This window comes from Leguminivora glycinivorella, chromosome 15, assembly GCF_023078275.1.
Source record: "Leguminivora glycinivorella isolate SPB_JAAS2020 chromosome 15, LegGlyc_1.1, whole genome shotgun sequence".
NCBI lineage: Eukaryota > Metazoa > Arthropoda > Insecta > Lepidoptera > Tortricidae > Leguminivora > Leguminivora glycinivorella.
Genome location: NC_062985.1, coordinates 14143740 through 14159830, shown reverse-complemented (window position 1 = coordinate 14159830; position 16091 = coordinate 14143740). Strand labels below are relative to the sequence as shown.

The following is a 16091-nucleotide window of genomic DNA, read 5'->3' as shown; positions in this document are numbered from 1 at the left end:
ATGGCAGAACATGAGGATATTTACATGTCCAATTGAGAAGGTTCCGGATTATCTTGAATTGTCTATTTCCGTACGCAAACATAAGTTTTAGATCAAATGGGTCGAAAATCACTAGGCATAAAAAAAGTCCACCACCACGTCTTTTGGTTACATGTTCGCTTATCGCGTTTATTGCATTAAACTCAAAAACTACTGAACGAATTTTCATGCTGTTTTCATTTAAGAAGAGTGATTTCATTTAGGTAGGTTTAGGTATTTGTTAAGGTTTTATGTAAATTGATTGAAATATAAAGACAATATGTGCTAATAGTCAGAAAAAAATCACGCCGGCGATGGCGGAGAATTTTAATCGAATACGTTGCCCTTACCGATTGAGATGTAACAAAACAATGCAGGTGTGGAGGGAATTGTCTTTCTTTATATAGTCCGTAAAAAGGTCCGCTATGACATGACATACTTTTTATGGATATACAGATACATATAACAATACGTGGCTGATGTCAGGACAGGTTAATTAACTTTCTTCGTTAATTGGGTCACTTCCTTACAATTCGGTTTATTGTCCAGAACTATCGTATTTCCTCAATTCCGCTGTTGCAAAATTTCTGCTACATCGCGATCTCCTATTACAAAGTAAGTCTGGACTATTACGATAGTTGCATCAGGCTCATTGTCCGAGGCAACACCCGTAACCATATCGCCTTTATGCAACTGAGATAAGGTGCTTTCTCCCTTCAGCTAATTACCATAATCCATAATATTACATAAGAGTAATAAGACGCGTGTTTGACAACAAACAAATTTTACTTTGTCATCCCCAAGGCTATAAATTTCGGTCACGGTCACAAACTTCTCCGAAAACGGTACGTTTAACTTCTCCAGTTGCTACTTCACCGAAGGCAGCATTATCGACAATGGAGGCCAAATACAAACACACAATGGGCAACATCCTCGCTGGTAAAACGTTTGCGCGACATAGAACAGTGGTACCTATAATCCGACAACTGAATAGTGTAAACAAAATGGAAACACAGTGAAACCAACCAGCACAGTCATACCGCACAGTAACGGTCATAGCACAACAAGCCGCCAGCAAGCGATACGGCGCGCGGCGCGGCGTCGACTGGCCGCAGTTGCAACATGCAGTGGTGGGAAGGCTCTTTCACCAGTTACACAAGAAAGCTGCTTACGTAATGAAGCTTTTTGCCTTTCGTGAAGCGATTGCTGTTTGTGCACAATCGAATTGGTGTGTCACTTGGTAATGTTTACGTGGCCTGCTGAAGTTTTGAACTTTAAATATGTGGCAACTCTTAATGTGTTCTGTTTATGGCGAAATGGCTGTTAATATTCCGATGTTTGAGTTTCAAGTTTACTACCCATATCGAAATTAGGTTGCACCTCTTAACTTTTCACAGCCATAACCAAACCGCAAATAGATCTATAAACCTAAATAATAAAAATTACATCTTAAAGTGTAATTTTCGTATTAGAAGTTTAATGTCTAATCTAAAAAGTAACAGATCATACGTATAAGTTGGTACTAGGTAGTGTTGAACAAAAGTCAAAACATATGTTAAATACCTATAAGATTTGATAATATAACGAAAAAAACACAGAGAATGTAATATTAGACCATTTCGATAAAAGAACGCTTAAGTATAATAAATTAATGATGTCAATTCTCATTAACCTTTACGTACTTGTAACTTTGAACAAGTAACTTATTACCGATTAATGAGCACGAATAATATATTTACTTCAATCCTAGTTAGGAATCATTAGAAACCTTAATGCCTTGGTAATTAATACCACTTTACTACCATTAACGTAATTTCAAGTTCGAATTAGCGCCTTCAATTGAATTAAACTGCCAAGCCGCCGTGAAGTAACTTGGCTACACTTATTAAGCCAGGCGCTAAGTTAATTTACATCTCGTTATACTACGATACTCGTAATTGAGCATTTCTTTTTTTTTTGCCACGTTTACTATGAAGTGTGATATTTTTGAAAAAAAAAATGCTATTTCTACGAGTTTTTTCAATCCTAGTAGTTAAAAAAAATTGTCCCATACGATTTTTTCTTATTTTGTTACCATTTTCCGTACATGTTGTATAGGGTAACAAAAGGGGAAAGTAACAAAAATGTATGGAAATTCTGGGGCACTTTTTGTCTCCCAGTGAGATTGAAAGTACTCGTGATTCTGAGTACAATTGACCTAAAATTCCCTAAAACAATCAAAAATTTTTTATTGGCAAAAAAAAAGAAATGCTCAATTATCGTATGAGTATACTAGTACTCGCCCACCTTTCTTACAGCGGTTATTAGATGTGTGTGTGTGTGTTTTACTCATACTTAGAGATAACAAATTAAAGAGTTCAATTTTCATTTTTACAAAACCTTCTGTATTATGTAATTTTGATTCAATGACGTACTTCATTAAATACGTCATTTAGTAATTTCCTATCTCCATGCACAGAAAACACGAATATCAGAGAATCGTAGGTGCAATTCAATTCAAATAGTAGAAGAATCTTACTCTCCAGTATTGCCTCTGGCTTTATTATTGGTACATATTTCTAAACAGTATTCTGAATAGGGTCTTCCCTATCTCCAGTATATATTTCGATCCCTTTTATTGATCTTACATAAGTCAATAACTACAAAGTCAGTCTGAACTGAATGTAAACATTATAAAACTGATTATTTTTCCTACGCTGCTCAAACTTTCAATGTATCAAAATCACCAAAGCCCTGTCACGTAATGTTTATTTTAGTTCTAAATATACCTAACTAAATTAGACCGCGGTTGGGTGCCGGCGAACGTGGAAACCAAACAAGTTGTTCAGAAACGTGCGCTTATGTAAAATACATTCAAAATAAACATAAGCGGGTAGGTATATATACCGTATTATTATGGGCACTGAAGCACATACTTTCCTTGAAAAAAATCACGACAGCTAAGACGTACGAGATTATGCGCCATAAATTAAAATTATGTAAGGTTTTTAATTTGAATAGGGTAACAATAAAGCAAAGAACATTTAATTTAGAGATTATTGTCTGTGCCTAAGACCTATAAACATTAAATAAAGTATTGCTTGTAGATTGAAAGGAGTATGTAGGACCTAAAATAAGAAAGTCAATAGGGTCTAGATTTTTATTTGTTAGCACTTAGTACTATTAATGCGTGCAGTACTCGTACTTGTAGTTTAACTCATTGATTAGATTTTGATTGCTACATTCAAAAACTAAATGATTCATTTTCGTCAAAAAACATTCATATATTCATGTCAATCACATAAATACTGTATAGTGATAATGACAACTTGTAGAGGAGTGAAAGGACAAAGTTATGCTCAATACTAGATAAAACCACATTTCTACATTACAACCATTTCACCAATGCATTTATCAAGTTCTTGGTACAAAGTCGTGACATATCATCGCCATCAATATGATTGTTCACGGCACGCCAACTACAATAGAGAGATCAACAGTTGTGCATTTCCTTTCTAATGGAGATGTCATTTCTCGAACAGTTGTACTTGATTAGCGACAGATAAAGAAATCTACGCAACGCGCATCGATAAACAAAGAATCATTTGGACATTATATAACAACAATAACACATGTCAATCCAGTCAGTATCCTGCCTGAGGATGGAGTATACAGCTATGGAAAGTGAGCAAAAGATAACTCCAGATTATAAATGGGATGTTTATGTTTACATACCGTTAGGTACGGGGTCAAAAGAGTTTTGGCTAGGATGTGGCACTCTGACGACAAGACACCGATTGTCGAATGTGTGGCGAAGAAGAGGCAATAAAACAATGTGTGAACGTCACGCCCTCGCCATACATACATCATAAATATCATAATAAAGGAATTTGGATCAGGCTAAATGGAACCCTGGAAGATGGTCGTAAAAAGATTTCGAGTAATTGCAAGACGTTTCATAAGGATAAGGATATTAATTGAACTAAAACCCCCCGTGAGTCAAAGCGTATCCGTAACTTCCGTAAGGACTCTCGAAATTATAAGGTAAGATATAGGATTAACTATATCGTATTGATCAACACCTTGAACGCCATAAGCCCGACCTTCCCGTCATACTGTTTAGGCGAGGATTACATGTAAAGACGTTAATCGCTTGAAACTCGAGGACATTGTTATTTACTATGTGTTGGTTTTCTTTAAGCCAAATATGGAAAACACAAAATCGGATATTCTTAGATAACATTCAGCAATTTGTAATTTCAATACTTTATAGTCACGACATTACTTCGTAATGTTACAGAGGAGTAAAGTAATGTTATCATCACAGATATCATTTCTCAGATTAACACGTGTAGTCAGTATTGTTTTGAGAAGCAAATCACAAGTCAACAAACGCATTTCTGCCAACCCAAATAACCGAAATGCAAATACCAAGAAAACTGATGAATCAAAATAGCAGATGCCTGAATGCAAGGCATCACATGTTAATACAAAGATGCGTTATTCAACAGATTGACCAATACCTACAGACCCTACAGTGTTCATTAAACATTTTGTACTTGGCAGGAATTTAAGCTTGTCCTGTCCCTAGTATAATTTGTCCCCTTTTTTACTTGAAATTGTTATTCAAATTGTGAACCGAGTTCAGCATAAGCCCTATGATAGTTGGAAGGAAACACAATTGGAAAATATTAAATAGGTATGGGACGAATAATAGTAAAATTTGAAGACGTAAGTAAAAAAATGAATTGATATGAAGGAGACTTATTTGGATGTTGCGTATTCGGTCGGTCGGTAGATATATATTGATAGGGTTGGGGGGCCGTTGTGGACCCGAATCTGCTTGAGCTGAAAGATGAGAGAAAATGCTTAAGATCAGAGGCGAGCAGTCTTCTTGGTAGCCAAGGCAAGGCTTTGGATTTGGATTGCTGCGCCAGAGGACTTAGTTACACTGGACATGCTGCCTACTACATTGGAGCTTCGTGAATAATTATGGGGCCAAGCCGGTACTTAATCAAGATCGGTTGCTTTACCACTGACGGATGTTTGCTCATCATATGCAATTATAACGACCCGGAATCGACAACTGTTAGAAATGATGAGGAACATAGATTGAATAATCCTTTAGTCTCGATTAGAAGTTTTTTTTTTTTTTTTAACTAAAAAGACAATGTACACAAGCATATCATTAAAGTTTCGCCAAACTGTAAAACAGTTTTCAGTACAGATGTTGTTTTTTTTACGCACTAGTGCGAGAAGTGGTTCATTATATGCCAGGTCGAAACTTCGGAGGCTCATGCATCTGTACTGAAAAACGTCGTACGATACACGTGCGAAATGGAAATTTGTTACTCGTGTCGATTTAAAACACTCCCTTCGGTCGTGTTTTAATTTATCGCCACTCGTTTCGAACTTCCTTTTTTACGCACTTGTATCGTAATGTACTATTGTTGGCGATGCGCTCCATCTAAAAGTAAAGTGAATGGTAATGTTTGTAAAGTGCAATGGTTTAACCTAGTACTAAAAATAACTGTTCTCATTTTAATATTAGTACAAAGAGTAAAATAAAATACACCTTAGAAATAATTACATTGGGTACAAAAATAATTAGAGAGATCATTGCGGGCGTTATTGAACTTGAACATGAGAATCATAACATCATACAAAATAAGTCAACAACGATTAAGAACTAATGCGATACTATTGCAATGTATTGAAACTATCTCTACAAAAAAAACCTGCTGATGTCGGAGAGTGAAGTTTTTATCATTCCTATCCAAAACGGTACTTCGTCAAATTTCAAAGACGTGGAAAGGTTTTTATAAAACGACCCCCAACGAATAGTAGTTACAAATGTCACAATAGCTTCTCAAGAAGTATGGGTCCAGTGAATGCCAGAGTAAAAGTATAAAACGATCTTTAAAAAAAGAACTAACGATCCAAATAACAACATTAGTGAACCAGTTCAGGTCGCGGCATACATAGACGCAACGTTTAGGCAATCGGACGCGATGGAACAGAAACGCTATGAAATCATACACGTAGGTACCTAGAACCAATTTATGATTGCAATTTCTTGGTTGTTCCCATAAACAATTACTTAAATATATTGAAATCCCAAAGAGACGAGCAACTCCAAAAGTCACTTTTGACAACAAGTGATGGGAAAAAATATTGTGTGTTCAAACTAAGAGAGATGCAAATTGCTCTCAAAACAAATTACAAGTTAATCGGTTCATTACAAGTTAATCGGTTTAGTAGTAGACGGACAGACAGACGCACGAGTGATCCTATAAGCGTTCCGTTTTTTCTTTTTGAGGTACGGAACCTTAAAAATGACAAATATTTGCTCAAGATCCTTATTACTTATAGGCTGCATAGAAAAAAGACTTAAAAAAGACTTTTTGTTATGGTTTGCTGCATAACAAAATGATGGCCTGTTTTCGAATCAACATACAGATTGAAGCAACATAATAAATAAATAAAAATAAAAATAAAAATAAAAATAAAAATAGCCTTTATTATTGAAGTTTCATTTAACTACATTTTTTTTTTTACTCATTTACATCGGCAACTCCAACTCGTCCTTTGACGAAGGCCTCCTCCAAAGTCCTCCACTGGTTCCTGTCTCTTGCCACAGTCATCCAAGCCCTTCCACCCGTCCCTCTCAGGTCCCCGGACCATCTACATTTTTGAGGCCCGCTTTTTCTTGTGCTGTACCTAGGGCACCACTCTACAAGCTCTCGAGTCCACTTGTCTCTGCCCTCTCTCATTATGTGGCCAGCCCATCTCCATTTCTGTTGCTTAATCACTTCTGTTAGGGCCTTGGTCTTGGCTTTTGCTCTTATGGTACTTATTTTCACCCTATCTCTTAGCTTTATGTCTAAAATTGATCTTTCCATGTTGTTCTGGCAAACATTTAGTTTTTGTCCCTGTTGTTTGGTAAGTCCCCATGTTTGACAGGCATATGATAATACTGGTATAATACAGCTTTTGTAAACTTTAAATCTTTGTTCTGTAGGTATTTCTTTTGCTTTCAGGACGTCTTTCAATGACCAAAACTTTTTCCAGGCATTTGTGGTTCTCCTCTGAAGCTCTTTGTCCATCTGGTCTTCCGGTGATATTATTTGTCCTAGGTATACGTATTCACTGACATATTCTATTACCCTTCCGTTAACATCTATTTGTTCCTTATTACTGTTCGTCATTAGTTTTGTTTTTGTCATGTTCATAGATAGGCCAACTATTTTGCTCTGTCTGTCTAATTCTTCTAGCATACATTTCAGGTCTGTTGGGTTATCTGATACTAATATAAGATCGTCCGCGAACCTTAAGTGATTTAGTTTTCTTCCTAGAATATTGAGTCCGTAGTTATCCCAGTTCATTCTTCTAAAAATACTCTCAAGAACGGCAATAAATATTTTTGGGGATAACGGGTCACCTTGGCGGACACCCTTTCTTAATGGAAATTCTTCACCTAAACGTTCCAGTTTAATTTTTGCTGTATTGTTAGAGTACATTTCTTGTATTATTCTAATATATTTTTGTGAAATTCCTTGTTCTTTGAGTGTTTTCCATATTTCCGTATGTTTTAAAGAGTCGAATGCCTTATTATAGTCGACAAATGCTATGTAGTATTTCAATCGGTATTCCTGACATTTTTCTGTTATTTGTTTAATTACTAGTATATGATCAATTGTTGAGAAATTTTTACGGAATCCCGCTTGCTCTCTTGGTTGGTTTTCTTCCAAGGTTTTTGTCATTCGTCCCAAAATTAGTTTTGAAAATATCTTGTAAAGATTACTCATTAAGCTAATTGGTCTATAATTGTTTATTTCACCTTTATCTCCTTTTTTATGGAGGAGAGTGATTGTAGTTTTTCTCCATTGTTCTGGTATGGTTTCTTTTTTCAAGATTTCGTTGAAAAAATCGGTTAATGGTTTTAATATGTTGCTGAGGGCTGCTTTTAAAATTTCATTGCTAATGTTATCTTCTCCCGGGGATTTGTAATTTTTTTGTGTAATTACTGCATGCTCTACTTCTCTCATTAAAAAGTTTGGAACTTTATCATTCTTACTACTGTTATGATGATTTTCTATTGTTACTTGGCTGTCGCTATATAGTTCTTTGTAGAATTGGGTGGCTGTATGTAGGATTTGTAATCTTTTTGATTCTTGTTTTTAATATCCGTAGCTAAAATGGATGGTATCCATGATAGTTTCTCTGTCCGTTGTCCGTCTTTCATAGCTTTCTTAACTCCTCCTGTTTTACTCTATGCACCTCTGTGGGAATTTGTTGTATGAACCGCTACAAAATTATCTAATCTGGTTCTGTGTCTATGCTGTCTAATGCTATTGTTTATTCTTTGTACATACTGATATCAGGTTATTTCTTTTCTATTATTTTTCCATGTCTGTAAATAATGGCCTCCGTTGTGAAATAAGATCTCTCGTGCTTCTGGCCCTATTTTATCTTTTAAAATTCTAAAAAAAATAGATTTTAGTCTAATTAACTGCTTAACTCTTTTAATCCTTTTCAATATGTTGTATTTATCTTGTATACTAGGGCTTGATTTAATTGTTGCAAGTTCCTTGACAAAATGTTACCAAACTCTTGTGCGGATTTGTAATCTTTTTGATTCTTGTTTTTTAATATTACTATTAATCGATGGTATCCATGAAGTCTCTTCTTTGAGCTCTTTCATAGCTTTCTTAACTCCTCCTGTTTTCTCTATGCACCTCTGTATTTTATCTAATCTGGTTCTGTGTCTATGCTGTCTAATGCTATTGTTTATTCTTTTACTGATACAGGTTATTTCTTTTCTATTTTTATTCCTGTCTGTAAATAATGGCCTCCGTTGTGAAATAAGATCTCTTGCTTCTGGCCCTATTTTATCTTTTTTATCTGATTTTAGTCTGAATTTATTGCTTAACTCTTTTAATCCTTTTTCCAATATGTTGTATTTATCTTGTATACTCGGGGCTTGGTAAATTGTTGCAAGTTCCTCTGACAAAATGTTTCCAAACTCTTCGGGTATGGATTGAGGGATCTGTACTCTGTTGCTCTTTATATGTTTCCTTGAGTGTCTTGGAGTTTTAGCCAATAATTTTGCCCGTAATAGTCTATGGTCTGAGTTAAAGTTTACTTTGTTAACTATCTCTATGTCAAGAAAATTATTTTTATTATTACTCAGTATAAAATCCCTTTCATCTTTCATTCCCCTTGGTGATATCCAGGTCCATTTTCTGTTAAAGTGTTTCTTGAAGAATGTGTTCAATATATAAACTATTCTCAGTTGCAAAATCAATTAGTCTGTTTCCGTTATCATTCCTATTACCTGTGCAATATTTTCCAATTAAATTATTGTAGTTATTTTCCAGGGGTCCTAGTGTGCTATTGAAGTCCCCCATAATTATTTTATTCTTATGTGTGTTTTCTAAGGCCATTCTGAGTTCTCTGTAGAAGGAGTTTTTCTTTTCGTCTGTAGCTATGTCTGTCGGTGCATATGTCTGTATAATAGACCACTTGCCCAAGCCGGGGATGTTGATGTTTAGGACTGCAACGCGTTCGGAGATGCCTAAAAATTCTTCAATTTCATTTCTTAGCTCCTTTTTTATTAAAAATCCGACTCCGAACATGCCCTTAGTTTCCCCTTTATAATAGAGAATGTACTCATTCCGTTCTAAGATCTCTTCTCCTACTCTTCTTACTTCGCTTAAACCAATTATGTGGCATTTAATATTTTCAGCAGCTAGTTCTAGTTGTATTAGTGATTCGTCTGTTCTGAGGGTTCTCACATTGTAAGTTGCAATATAAATATTATTTGCAGTATTTTCCTTGTTTGACGTCTTATTTTCATGATTTGGAGGATGATATATGTGTTTTTTATTTTCGTTTTTGTTATTTTTCTTGTGTGACTTTAAAGGGTGGTGGTCGCTAACCCCACGGAGACCGGCCGGGTTGGGGTGATTGGTATTTTTGTTGCTTTTGTTACTATTTCGTGTTGGTTTCCAGTTGCCGATGTGCCTGTCCTATTCTTGATTTGGTGAAGGTGACACAGTTTGCGAGTTTGACCCGGACATCATTGCTTCAAAGGCGTTCAGCTTGCCGGTCTTTGGAGGGTTGTAGGGGTGTTTCTTTGTCTGGTTTTCTTCCGGTGACGCAGACTGCATTCTCTTCCTGCTATCCTTTCTGTCATCTCTACTGTTTATTACTATTTTGTCATATTTTATATATGCTTGGTTTCCTCTCCTCCTTTCTTCTTCTAACTGTCCTTGGAGTGTCTTCCTCTTTTCTAGTATTGCCTTAGGGTAGTCCTCGGTTACATATACATCGTGAAATCGTTTTTTGTGTCTTATAATTTCTATCTTCTTCCATTCATTGACAAATGATATTAACACTGGTCTAACTTTTGTGTTAGTTGCATCTTTTCTGCCGATGCGATGTAATTTGTTTATTTCAGTTTTTTCCAATGTAATATTCAGGTCATTTCCTATCTTTTCTTTGACGATGTCGACTAGCTCGCTTTGATCACTTTCTTTTTCCTCCAGGCCAAACAACAACAAATTATTTTTCTTATTTTCTTTCTCCAAAACCACGATTTTTTCTTCTAGCGAAACGATTTTCGATTTCAGAATTTTATTCTCGTCCGTAATCACCTGTAGCTTTTCCTCCATGCGATCACTCAGTGTTTTCGTTACAGAGTCGTGTATTACATTCGTTTGTTTCTGCATCTCCACTTTCAAGCTGTCAAACAGTACTTGTAGGGAAGGATTCATTTTTGATCGTAAAACGGAACGTTTTATTTCACTGGCAACACTGGATACTTATGAAGTTGGTTGTAATTGCGGACTTCGTAATTTGGCAGGGTTATAGTTCTGCAAGATAACCTCACCGCTTCTTATTTACGAGTTGATTTTCACTTTTTAAGCACTATTTCCGCAAAACTGTATAACGTCTATGTATCTTAAGGTGTTATTTATCGGATTTATGCAGTTTCGCACTCGAACTCGCGTTAAAAGCACTCAAAATCGTTTTATTTGGTCGGAGCAATCACAACTGCGTACTACTCGTTTGACAACCGGAAACGGAACCTTGGCGATTTTAGGCCTGAACTGGACCCGCGTACGAGTCACCCAGTCCCAGTAGCCCAGTTAGCCGGCCGACTTTCGCGCGCTCTCTACTGCGACTCGCGTCCGACACGACACGACGCCGAGACTATTGCATAATGCCCGGAAATCGATGTCGATCACATTGCGGTCGTTAGGATTTGACTGATTATGTGAAGACATCATAAGTAAGTTCCTATAGACTGGAGCTGGAGTGACAAGAAACATAGGACCGCGAAGGCTTTTTGTAGGATTCAACTGGAAAACGATGTAATTTCGAGCTGAGCGTATGACAACAAAAACGTATTCCTTATTCCCAATTCCAATACATACGGCCCTGCTCTTAGAAGTACAATTTTACGGCGAAAACATTTTCCTTCCTTAAATGTCCGGTGGTCACAAGTTCACAAATGGTATGGTTTTCACGCAGTTTATCTGCAAATGCAATACGCATTTGTGTAATGGTTTTTGTTTCAGTAGTAGGTAGAGCCAGAAATATGGGACGCTTGAGTATTGGTTGTCACTGAATGAAAATTTAGAAAATAATAGAATCAAATTCCTTGACAGTACGAGTAAAGTTCATGGCTCATAGCAACATGATACTTGGCAATACAAGGCACAATACAAGGCAATCGAATCACGATACAAATCTCATTAATCTAATAAACCTGATCTGTTAACCGATTTCAAGGGAAACCTTTTCGTGACAAAACAAATTAATGCGCGAGGAAAACTAATGCAAATGATAAAATAATTATTACGAGCAACGAATCTACACAACAGTTCAGTGTTGTACGAAGTCATTTAAACGCGCGTTTAATTTTAAGCCTTGTAGCATGCTTGAATACAGTGTATATTGAAAGAACTACTTGTCTCTAAATGCTGTTCTAATTGTAAAAGTCAAATGTAAAATACGGGCGAGCTTGTTGACACTGGAGTAACGCATAATTGTCGCCCTGCCAAAGGAAAGCACGCCGTATTGCAGGGCAACAATGGCATACAATTTGCACTGATTGTGATTAGCATCGGGTGCATTGCGTAAACACTTTCGCTGCGGTTTCACTGCAGGTTTGTCACACGGCTGACATAAGAGATCGGTAATGTCTAAGTTACGCCAGACTGATAGAAGCAGTCGACAAATTAAAATCAGATAGAATGTTTTACATCCGTTTATGTGAACGTTCCAACAGTGGTCGAACACTGTGTCTTTCGAGTGAGTCCAAATCCATTCGGCTGAGCACGTTTGGAGTGGCCCAATTTGACGTCCTTTGGGTCCGCTACCACTGAAAAGATAAGTAGTGTTCCAGGCGCACAGACAAATAAGTTATTTCAGGTAGTGGTCGGAATTTATTTATTTATTTATTTATTTAATCTTTATTGCACAAAAGAAAATCTTGTAGTACAAAAGGCGGACTTAATGCTTTAAGGCATTCTCTACCAGTCAACCTCAAGGCTAAGCAGAGAGACTGTGAGCGGTGCTACAATTTCAACAGTAGAATCAAAACAAAGGAAAAAAAAGAAAGCATACTAAATAAACTAAACATAAGTACACATATAATTTACAAATACATATACATACATATAACTATACATACCAAATAAATAAATATATATATATATATATATATATATATATATATATATATATATATGTATATATATATATATATATATATATACGAAACATGTGAAACTAAGAGTTTTTCATTCTGCTAGCAAAGAGAGCTCGTAAAGATTTTTTGAAAGCGAACTTAGTTGGGGCAATGAGTGATGGAATAAACAAAAATGGTAATTGGTAAGTCAGACATATCAGCATACCCGTAAAGCAAGTTGGCAACGGACGTATTCCTGTAGCGACAGATAATAATGGAAGCCATTGCCCAAATGCCCAGCAAACTGATTATGGCATTCATTTAAGCAATATGTCAATAATTAATCATAGTTAAACGTTGTTTATTGTGGTGAAGAGTCCTTTTCTATTTTCAGTGCCTCTGATGACAAATTATGTGCAGGCATACATGACACTAACGTTAATTTGTCAAATCGAAGGAAACCTGCTTCTAAACTACATATAAACACCAAAGCCAAGCATTGTTACATTCTCTTCATCAAACATGAGCCAAACGATCATGTCATATCTCATATCTGATGGTCAATATTTTAACTGCTTTTGACGGGTCTTGTCGCAAGCCCGAAGGGTACCAGATACCTATTAATCAAATCATAGGTACTTACTAAACCACGATACCAACATCGTAAATCACCCAATACGAGGTCATCGGTATCAGTTCGGCACAGCAAATTGTACCGATTTCACCTCATAGCCTGTATTGTGTGCGTCCACGGAGAAAGTTGAAAACAATAGTTGATGTATGGTTTGGAGCCTGACGCCTCCATCTAGTCCTACGGCTTCGTAGAAATGGAAAGGTTTCGCGTCGGCGGTTAATACTTTCGATTAACATAAAAAGTCCTACTAATGTGCGATTTCTTCTTTCAGACTCGTTCAAAGATAGTCTTAAAGAAAATGTGAATTTTAAGGCTTGTTTCTGACAAATAAAATACATAAATAAGTATGATCGGTAAATATTAGGTACACCAATTTTTTCAGAAAAAAAGGAGTTGTAGCCACTCTATTTATACTGTTCAGGTATATAAGTGTAGAGGTTTTCAAGGCTGTATTTATAAACTAAACAAGTAGATAATGTATCAGTACTATCAGTGCCAAAAATATGTTCTTCTGTAAATTATACTCGATAAGATTGCTAATCAGTTATTCATTTCAAACAGGAAATACCTGAGGATGATTTTCTAGTATTTTCGTAAGTTTTCAATACCCTTGGCATTTTGAAGGTTATATTTGTAAAATAAACAAGAAGTAGATAATATATCAGTACTATCAGGACCAAAAATTATTTCTATATAGAAAATATACCATTTTCTAGTAAGTATTCTGTTCTGTACTTTGATATGTAACATTCTGAAAGTAAGACTGCACTAAAATTAAATATTTCTCACGATTCCATGCGTACATATTGTATGAGCACTATACTAGATAACATGTTTCCACTTCAATAAAATTCAGCACTCGGCAGGACTGACAGCCAGAGCCTTCTACAACATGGTCATACATATTGACCGGACATATTACGCGTCCTAAAAAATATCTAAGAAAGCACCTACAAGGGCTACAAGGTTACCATTAGCTGGCATGGGCTACAAGGTGACAACGGTAACGATGCTCAAACAACATGGCATTCCCTATCTATCGCACAGTATGCTATCGCTTTTACGCAAAAGGTTGGCCACTATTACACGGAAAAAAAATATTTTAACAATACTACCAGAACGTTTAGTAAAATAGATTTATCGTAACTGATACTACAATCTCGTAATAAAAACAACTGTATTGTTACGTTTACTATATCTTGAATTCAATAGAACTAAGCAAACATTAATATGCACTAAACAGTTCTGTTTGAATTACATATACGAGAACTCTAGTTTTATTTACAACTAATAGAATAAAGGTTACGATAATTCTATTAACAAGAAGCTTCTTGTAATGCCAAAAAAATAAAAATTATCTTTACAATCTTAATCTTAGCGGTTACTATCACAGTATACTTCCTGTAACTTTTTTATACGTTGCCATTACTTTGTAGTTCTCGTAAAGAAATAAAAAGAATATTCTTGTAATGTAAACTCAACGAAGAGTTATATTTAAAAATATTAAGTTTGTATAAATATGTACGCATCGCTGTCAACTCTATTATTTGTATCGTAGCGAATGCCATCGCAGTATAGTTGATATGACTGTTTTATAAGTTGGTATTACTTTGCAGCTCTTGTAAATAATGACAATAATATTCTCGTAATGTATACTGGTGAACAAATAGTTCTGTTGAAAAATTATTTAGTTAGTATTAATATTGTGTTTCGTTTTTGTAACGAAACGCCATGTTTAAGTACCATTGTATATCTTAGTGAATGCTATAGCAGTATAGTTGATTTTACTTTGCGCCTCTTGTAAAAAAATAACAATGATATTCTCGTAATATACACAGAAAAATAATTGTTATAACAAAAATATTGTCCGCATAAATAAATGTTTTGCTTGTGTAACGAAACGCAATGTCAAAGCACTCGCGGCGTGATCGGCGGCCATTTACGTGTCATGAGAGATCACGCGTGGACGCGGATCGCAATAGGTTATATTATTTATCGTTAAACGTACTCACTACGTATTATCCATTCGTTTGGTAGTTTCCATTTTAGGAAATGGATGAAGAGGTGCAAAAACTCTTGCAAGGATGGGAGATGGCAGAGTTGGCAAAAGCAGGTGAGTCATGTACCGTACATGTAGAACTTAGTAGATAATTAGAACTTAGTAAAAAGGCATTTAATGTTGTATTCATTTTACATTGCATACAAATTCATACGACATTACGTGGGCAAAATCTAAATACTGAACTAATAAGGACTATCCACGATAAAAAGTGGTCATACATAACATGATAAATCTTTCTTCCTGAATGCACATTTTGAAGCAATATTATATTTTGATAAATCTGTATACATAAAACTATATAATAATTAAAGCTATTCCTTATAATGCTTTAGTGTGTCTGAGGTTTCGCCGAATGTATACCATCAAGCATTTCATTTCTTGTACAGTGTTTTTTAACAAACTTCACACGCTTCCTGGCACAATTTTATAAATACTTATATTTTTATAAGCTGTTTTACACACATTAGAATGACATCTTAGCAGACAAAAAATACTTTTTGAAACTCATTTCGACTTTTGGGAGTCAGGAAGACTTTCTACTCCAAGCACTGACAGTTGTTTTTGTATGGAGAGCCAAAAAGTGTCAAAAAGTCGAATTCAGCAAAGTTAGAAAATCTCAGTTCTTTCTTAATCTGATTACAATCAGAAAAATGATTATATTTTGGCTATTATAATTAAACATTAAAAAAATATTTTTG

The 16091-nt window shown here is 35.5% G+C and overlaps 1 protein-coding gene across 2 annotated transcripts in view; it reads right to left on the bottom strand.

Annotated features, from left to right (window-relative positions):
• Nucleotides 1-16091, bottom strand: part of LOC125233790 (protein fem-1 homolog CG6966) — a 95854-nt gene that overhangs the window by 34755 nt on the left and 45008 nt on the right. The window contains exon 1 of one of the 2 annotated variants that reach the window (XM_048139892.1): nt 1045-1122. The exons of the other annotated variant lie outside the window; for it this stretch is intronic. The gene's annotated coding sequence lies outside the window, so the exon portion shown is untranslated. Of the gene's footprint in view, nt 1-1044; nt 1123-16091 lie in introns of those variants that run through there. 2 annotated transcript variants of the gene reach the window in all.